Genomic DNA, 8688 nt, shown 5'->3' with positions numbered 1-8688 from the left:
TGCACCTAAATTTGGAAGCGACCTTGAAGACCACGTGTACAAATTTATTGACAAGTACATAACATGTAAGATGCCTGACCAAAATGCCGATCCTGAACTTCACAAAATTGTGTCTGAGGTTCAAGTCCACAGCAGAAATCACTCCAGATCCTGCAAAAAGGTAATGTGTCATGTAGGTTTGGGTTCCCCAAACTACCGGTAGACCAAACAATGATCACTTTCCCAAGCCCAGATGATGACGATGATCACAATGATAAGCAGCATAGCACAAGTAAGGAGAAAGGCACAAATGAAAAACAAAAGCAAAAAAACAGACGAATGGCTCTCGCAACAAAACAGAAAGAGGCCAAAGAAAAACTCCAGCCATTGAGAGATTTGCTCTGTGACCCAAATTCCTCGTTTGAGGACTTGTCTGAGCTGCTTCACAAATGCAAATTTACTTATGAACAATACTTGGATTGTGTCTTCAATTTAAGCAATGGCCATGTCATCCTCTTAAAGCGTGAACCTAATGACTGCTGGGTGAATGCATACAATGCAGATCTGCTGAGAGCCTGGAATGCCAACATGGACATCCAATATGTCATTGATGACTACAGCTGCCTGATGTACATGATGTCTTATGTCTCTAAACCCGAATTTGAGATGACACAATTTCTTAATGGAGTCATCCAGGAGGTCAAAAAGTCCAATGTCAATGAAAGAGATGAAATGAAACAGATAATGCAGGCATATGCTAAACACAGAGAAGTCAGTGCCCAAGAATCCGTGGCAAGGACATGCAGCCTGCCACTAAAAAGTGTTCACGCAGTGTGGTGTTCATACAGACTGATGATGATGCCCTGAAAATGAGTCTCCCGATGAGCAGGTTGCAGAGCATGGCACCAGATGATGAAAATGTGTGGATGTCTGGATTGCCAGAAAAATATGCAAACAGACCCAGAACACCTGAGTTTGAAAGAATGTGTTTGGCTGAATTTGCTTCAGAGTACAGGATTCTCTACAGCCGTCAAACAGAGTCAAAAATGCCATCCCTCTTTTGAATAACATGGGTTATATTCAAAAGAGAACAAGAGGGAAACCTGCAATAATCAGATATCCTCGCTTCTCAGAAAAGAAACAACCAGAAAAGTTTTATAGCAGACTACTAAAACTTTATTTTCCACATCGATCAAATGATGACCTTAAAAACACAGAACACCCCACATCCGAACAGTTCTACAAAAGTGGACGAAAACATGGTTTTGCAGTACGGCCAATTGTTACCTTTAACAAAAAGCGTTATGAAAGCCATGGCAAAACAATGGAAAGGGCACTGGAACAGATTGAACAACAAGGCCCACTTATCAATGCATGGAACACCTTTGCACCTGAGGTTGAAGTAGATCGTTTAGAGTGTGTGGCCCAACGACAATCCAGACATGACACTGACGAAAATGAAATGGACATTGTTCCAGACTACCAAGTCAGTGGTAGCAGCAGTGGAGCCATGCCAGCAATCATAGCACCAAAGCTGAGCCCAGACTTTGTCAGAAAAATGTACCAAAGTCTGAATGAAACCCAAGCATCCATATTCTACGCAGTGCGTGAGTGGTGTTTCAAACTTGTGTGGGGTCACTGTCCTGAGCAGTTCTTTTATTTTGTCTCTGGAGGAGCTGGCTGTGGAAAATCACATGTTATCAAGTGCATATATGAGGAGGCAACAAAGATTTTGCACCAACTCCCCAGATTCCGTGACCAAGCAGACATGTCCTACCCTGCAGTACTGCTGACTGCATTTACTGGCACTGCAGCTTTTAACATATCTGGGAAAACACTGCACTCTCTGCTAAAGCTGCCAAAATCTTTAAAACCGCCGTATCAGGGACTGGGCAATGCACTGGATGAAGTGAGAGCTTCACTTTCAAATGCAGAGATTCTGGTCATTGATGAGATATCTATGGTTTCTAAAGACCTTTTGCCTACATCCACTGGAGACTTCAGCAGATCAAAGGAAACAAGAAGCCTTTTTGGTGGGATGTCTATCCTTGCAGTAGGAGACTTTACCAGCTGCCACCCCTTGGAAAAGCCAAACCACTCTGTGTGTACGAGGACAATGTCTTTGATCTCTGGAAAGACTATTTCCACATGGTCAACCTGACAGAAATCATGCGACAGAAAGATGATCATTCTTTTGCTGAAGTTCTGAACAGGATAAGAGTGAAGCAAAAAACAGATTCTCTTGAAGCCAATGATAAAGCCTTGCTCACACAGGCTATCCATGACATAAAAGACTGTCCATCTAATGTATTACACATTTATGCTACAAACAAAGAGGTCGACAAACACAATTCAGCAACTGTAACTGCTCTTCATTCTGATATCATAAATATTCAGGCGAAGACTACAGAAAAGACCCACGGACGGGTGAGATGGTCCTCCTGGCAGATATGATGAAAGGCAACAAAAGAGATTTGCCTGATAACATACAAGCTGCACCTGGAGTGCGTGTTATGATTATTAGAAATTTGGATGTTGAAGATGGGCTTGTTAATGGGACATTTGGAACAATCACGAACATTGTGACAACCACACAGGATGGACCAAAAACTGTGAATCTCATTGGACTTACGCTGGACAATCAAAATTCTGGGCAAAATTTCGCAGAAAAATACAAGGATCCTCAGACAACCTCGTATATATTGAGAAATGTGAAGAATCTACAAGCAAAAAAAAGGAGTTCTTCGCAGGCAATTTCCAATGAAGTTGGCCTTTGCATGTACAGCTCACAAAGTACAAGGCATGACAATGGAGTCAGCAGTAGTATGTTTGAAGCGTGTTTTGAGCCTGGAATGGCCTATGTCGCACTCAGCCGCACAACCTCACTTAAAGGACTGTACATCACAGACTTTGATGAAAGGAAAATCTATGCTGATCCTGCCATCACAGATGCACTCAAAAATATGAGACATGCATCATTTGAGAATGCAAGACCACTGTTGCAATTCTTAAAATCAGTTGTTCCCACAGTCCCCCGTTGACAATTATCCATCACAATGCACAAGGTCTCCCAACTCACATGGAGGACATGAGATGCCACCATGAACTCAGCCTTGCTGATGTTTTATGCATAACAGAAACTCACTTGTCTGGATCATCAGTTTCTCCCCGCTTCCAGCTGGAACAGTACAACATGGCCACACGCAACAGACACGTCTCTTACACAAACCATACAGACATGGCAAAGGTAAATGGCGGTGGAGTTGCAATGTACTACAAAACAGTTCTTATAGCAGAGTCTCGAAAATACCTGCAAAATGTGACTGACCTTGAATTTGTTGTTATCAAGGTTGAATCGCCAGTCACAGCTTTGATAGCAACTGTATACAGGCCACCAAATTACTGCCACGTGAGGTTTTTACCACAAATGCAATGTCTTTTGGACTCATTGGAAATGATGAATTGCCAACCAATTATTGTTTGTGGAGATTTCAATGAGGACCTTATGAGCAGAGGAAAAAAACCCATCCAAGAACTGTTTCAGTCAAGAGGATATGCACAACTTATTACTGCTGCAACTACCGAAAAACACACATTGATTGATCACCTTTACATATCACAGCCATACGCCTGCCTCCAATCAGGTGTTCTGAATACATATCACAGTTATCACAACCCCATTTATTGTGTAATTCACTAACACAAAATGACTGCAAGGTTGTGAGGGATATGGACTTGCCAAGTGATCTTAGTGTCTTTGCAACTGAGCACACTCTACCACCAACAAGGACAGCTCACCAGTGGGAGCTGATAGATAAGACTGCTCTCATCCATTGAAGAGCTGACCAGAAACGTGAACAGAGAGACTGCAATTGCACCTGATGGGATCCCTGCCATAACAGGTAATTGTATTTTTGTTTCTTACTTTATATTGTAACATTTGATATTGATATTGTTTGAAACAAACTATAATCTCATCCATTAATTAAGTCATCCATTCATTCATAGCTCCTCAGATGTGTTCTGTCCAGTGAAGGCAGTGGAGAAGCCCTACACTGATCTTGAAACTGTGCCACGCTAGTAGAGACCGGCTACAAGGATGGGCAGGTATAGTGAAATTAAAATGCACCTTTTGGTTCAACAGGTTTATATATACAGTCAAGTGATCAAAAGACACCAGTATTAAACCCATTTAAACCAACTACATGCTTGGATTGGAACTGTATACAGGCCACCAAATTACAGCCACGTGTGGTTTTACCTCACATAGCAACTTACCCCATCCAAAGACACCAGTATTAAGCCAATTTCTTTTTTTACTACCTTTTAATATAGTTTTGGGTCATTTAGTTCTAAAGTTAGATTTGTTTTTCCAATTATTTTTAGAACTTCATTACTTGCCATTTCGCTAACTGAAGAGCTGCGCTTTGTGATGTCTCTTGTTTTATTGTTTTAAATTGTGTTTTCCTTTTATCTGTTTCTAGCTGTTTTCGCAAAGTCAGCCAACCACTTGCTTCCAAATGACCCTTATCCAGAAGTATCCGTGAGTGCCTCATCAACAGAAACTAAAGTGGAGACCTACCTCTCAGAGAAAAACGCACACATAAGAAAAGCCGACCCACTTCAGTACTGGAATGAACATCCTAATCGGTTTCCCTCTATGGCTGCTGTTGCGATCCCAGTGTGCCCCCTGTAGCTCTGTGGACAGTTTTGGATTTGTTTACATCTCACCCAACCGCTCATGGCAGATGGCTGCACCCCTCTAAGCCTGGTTCTGCCGGAGGTTTCTTCCTGTTAAAAGGGAGTTTGTCTGAACACACTCTACCACCAACAAGGACAGCTCACCAGTGGGAACTGATAGATAAGACTGCTGATGTGCTCTCATCCATTGAAGAGCTGACCAGAAACGTGAACAGAAAGACTGCACCTGATGGGATCCCTGCCATAACGGGTCATTTGTATTTTTTTGTTTCTTACTTTATATTCTAACATTTATTGATATTCTTTGAAACAAACTATAATCTCATCCATTCATTAAGTCATCCATCCATTCATAACTCCTCAGATGTGTTCTGTCCAGTGAAGGCAGTGGAGAAGCCCTACACTGATCTTGAAACTGTGCCACGCTAGTAGAGACCGGCTACAAGGATGGGCAGGTATAGTGAAATTAAAATGCACCTTTTGTTCAACAGGTTTATATATATATATATACAGTCAAGTGATCAAAAGACACCAGTATTAAACCCATTTAAACCAACTACATGCTTGGATTGGAACTGTATACAGGCCACCAAATTACAGCCACGTGTGGTTTTTACCTCGCATGGCGACTTACCTCATCAGAAGACACCAGTATTAAGCCAATTTCTTTTTTTTACTTCATTTTTAATTTAGTTTTGGGTCATTTAGTTCTAAAGTTAGATTTGTTTTCCCAATTATTTTTTAGAACTTCATTACTTGCCAGTTTGCTAACTGAAGAGCTGCGCTTTGTGATGTCTCTTGTTTTATTGTTTTAAATTGTGTTTTACTTTTATCTGTTTCTAGCTGTTTTCGCAAAGTCAGCCAACCTCTTGCTTCCAAATGACCCTTATCCAGAAGTATCCGTGAGTGCCTCATCAACAGAAACTAAAGTGGAGACCTACCTCTCAGAGAAAACGCACACATAAGAAAAGCCGACCCACTTCAGTACTGGGAAGAACATCCTAATCTGTTTCCCTCTATGGCTGCTGTTGCGATCCCAGTGTGCCCCTGTAGCTCTGTGGACAGTTTTGGATTTGTTTACATCTCACCCCAACCGGTCACGGCAGATGGCCGCCCCTCCTGAGCCTGGTTCTGCCGGAGGTTTCTTCCTGTCAAAGGAGTTTTTCCTTCCCACTGTCGCCAAAGTGCTTGCTCATAGGGGTCATATGATTGTTGGGTTTATCTATATACATTAATTCTTGTATGCTTTTCATTTATACTTTTGCCTTACTCTTCAGTTCATAATATAAAGTTACTTGAATGTTGTCCTTTTCCTTTTTTATTTTATATTGCTTTGCTATTTACCACAATCTAAATATCATGTTTAAATGTCATACATTATTGTAAATGGTATTTGTACAAAATATTGTTTGAATAACATGATACATTTTAGTCCCACAAGGGGAAATTTCATAATTTGCATGTGGAATTTCCCCTTTCACATTAAAATACCTTTGAAATACAAATTGAATACCGCTTAATGGACATTTATTTCTACCACTTTAAACGACTCAAAACTGTAAAATCTAAATTGTAACTTCTCTTGAACACCTGACACTAAAGCATAATTTATTTTCTTTTATATCTATTAGCTTATTTTGTAATCATGTAACTGGAGCATCTTTCTATCATCTCTGTATGCCGCATATAACAGAGATCACAATACAGCTTACTTTGCTTTAAGTTGAAAATCAGCTGTATTCCATTTCCCTCCTTCTTGTGGTATAAAAAGCAAACTATGCTCATGTTGCATCTTGCTCCCTCTAGTGTTATAAATGGCAACCGGCACTAATTGAACCAAATTAAAGGCAAACTACACTCATTGGCAGTAGCATAGGCACACATAAAATTTCTTCTGAAATTTTCCCTTTCTAGTTCTTATTATTATGTGTGCCTATGCCAAGAGGCACACATATTACTATTCCTCGGATTTATTATTCTTATTATTATTTTCCTTTTTCCGCCTGAAATTTCGCTGCGTAACTCGCCCCGCAGTTTTGAGACAAGCTTCACATATGGTATATCATTTTGTGCGGCTGAATCAGGAATGGTGTCATGACTTTTGGTGTTTATGACTTCTATAGTTTTTTTAATATGAATATTTTAATGCAAGTTTTTGTCCATTGAAATGAATGGGAAGGCTTCATTTGTGGTGTGTTGGCTCCATCTTTTGGTCCCATTGAAACAAATTTCAAACTTCATTTGTGGTGTGTTGGCTCTCTCTAGTGGTATGCCGGGAGTGGTACGGCCTGTCTACCCTTATTTGGATTACCGTAATGACGACAATATCAATGGCGCGCACAGCATCTCTGCTTTCAGGAACCATTGGAAGTTTTAAGGTTGCGCGAACCATTGAATAGTTACGGTAACGGAAAACTCCATATCCCACAATTCATAGCACACCTCTGCCGAGTTAAACAATGGCGGCCACCACTTCGTTTTATATGTCTTTTATTAGTGTTTCTAGGTCACAAAATAAACTTTTAAGATATTTTCAGGCGAGAATGTAGGTGTGTAAACTTCAAATATCTGCTTGTTTTATCATATTAGCGACAGTGCTCTGACGACCTCGGTCCTGCCTGTCAGCTAGCCGGCTACCTAGCTAGCTGCCGCGACTTGGCTGCAAATGCACAGCGAGGGACTCTCTCTCCTTTCACCTCCCGGTCTCTCGCAAATGCTCGCACAGAATCGGAGTTACAGCTGGATGTGGAAAAAATAACTGAGTTGTTTGGTGGTGCTATAATGCGGAGCTACAACAGTGGGCAGCTATCCACCGGTGTATGACAGAAGGGACATGCCGCGACCGCCGATCGACCGGTGTTTGCTAACACGGCGGTCAATCGTGGATCAGGGAAAGCGAAGGCAGGAGCGTGAGGTGAACTGAATGTCAGGTAAGAAGTTATGAACTGCACTATTTGGGTCAGATATAAACCGAGTTTAGGTGTAATTTATTTTCGTTGACCTTTTACAATCGTACTGCCACGGGAGTTTATATACAGCTGTGTGCGCACTAAGTTACTGACGTTGGACTTTATTTTATTCATTAGGGTTAGTTCATAGAGTTGCCGTGCCGTACAAACGGAATCGTCCCACATTCAGAGAAAACATTATGATTTATTCTGTCGTTACGAAGCCTCCCCTGTCATTCTCTCGCGTGTTGAAACGTCAATCATGAAACTGATCAATGATCGGCTGTTCGCTCTTATTTATCGCGCTAAACAACAGCAGCACGTTTAAGCTTGATCAGCTGTTGTTAGAATTCTTTTGATTTTAATTTCTAGTATCAGCTGATGTTTGCTGGAGCATGAAGATGAAATCAGGAGATGTCCTTACTGAATCATCAGAGCTGAACTGATGATGGAGAAACAGGTTTACACTTTAGGTGACATGAATGAGTTGAAGGGAAGCTATGAGTTGTTTTTGTGTAGCTGACAGCTGGTAACTGTGCAGGGGCGGATCTAGCAAAGCTTTTGCCGGGGGCAGCTAGGGCATTAACAGAGAGAGGTGGACACAAAGATATACTTTTCTTTCTTACTGTCATATAAAATATTTAGCTTTTATTAAATAGTTATCTGAATCTCACAACCAAAGTTTGTATAATAATACACAAGATTGGCTGTAGACCATTGTTCATAATTCAGAACACTGTGTAAAAATAACAAAAAACAAAAAGTGAATGCATGTGTGAAAAGTGGTCCATAATGTAATGCTTCAAAGCGTGTTCATGCAAACATTGTCGGGTCTGCCGTGGTACAATGGGACTTCTGCTCATGAACCTGTGTGCACAGCGTCTGCAAATCGGCGCTGTACAAAGTAACTTCATCTTTACACAAAACTGTAAGCTGTCATCTGTGAAGCGTGGCGGTGTTTGTTTTACCATAGTTCATGGTGGAGAATGGCTGCTCTTCTGAGTTTTGCTCTCTGTAGCCGTATGAATGGCAACTACAGTGATTAGCAGCGGCATAGGCA

General features: G+C 41.1%; 1 long non-coding RNA gene across 1 annotated transcript; it reads left to right on the top strand.

The window, feature by feature from the left end:
• Positions 1-2824: 2824 nt before the first annotated feature.
• LOC120441683 lies at positions 2825-5541 on the top strand. The gene is made up of 5 exons (XR_005614184.1): positions 2825-3881; positions 3996-4086; positions 4464-4930; positions 5045-5135; positions 5524-5541. It is a non-coding gene; the product is annotated as an uncharacterized LOC120441683 (long non-coding RNA).
• Positions 5542-8688: the final 3147 nt, after the last annotated feature.

This window comes from Oreochromis aureus, linkage group 9 (genome assembly GCF_013358895.1).
Source record: "Oreochromis aureus strain Israel breed Guangdong linkage group 9, ZZ_aureus, whole genome shotgun sequence".
Classification (NCBI taxonomy): domain Eukaryota; kingdom Metazoa; phylum Chordata; class Actinopteri; order Cichliformes; family Cichlidae; genus Oreochromis; species Oreochromis aureus.
Note: the sequence above shows the minus strand (reverse complement) of the source record. Positions and strands in the feature narration are given on the sequence as shown.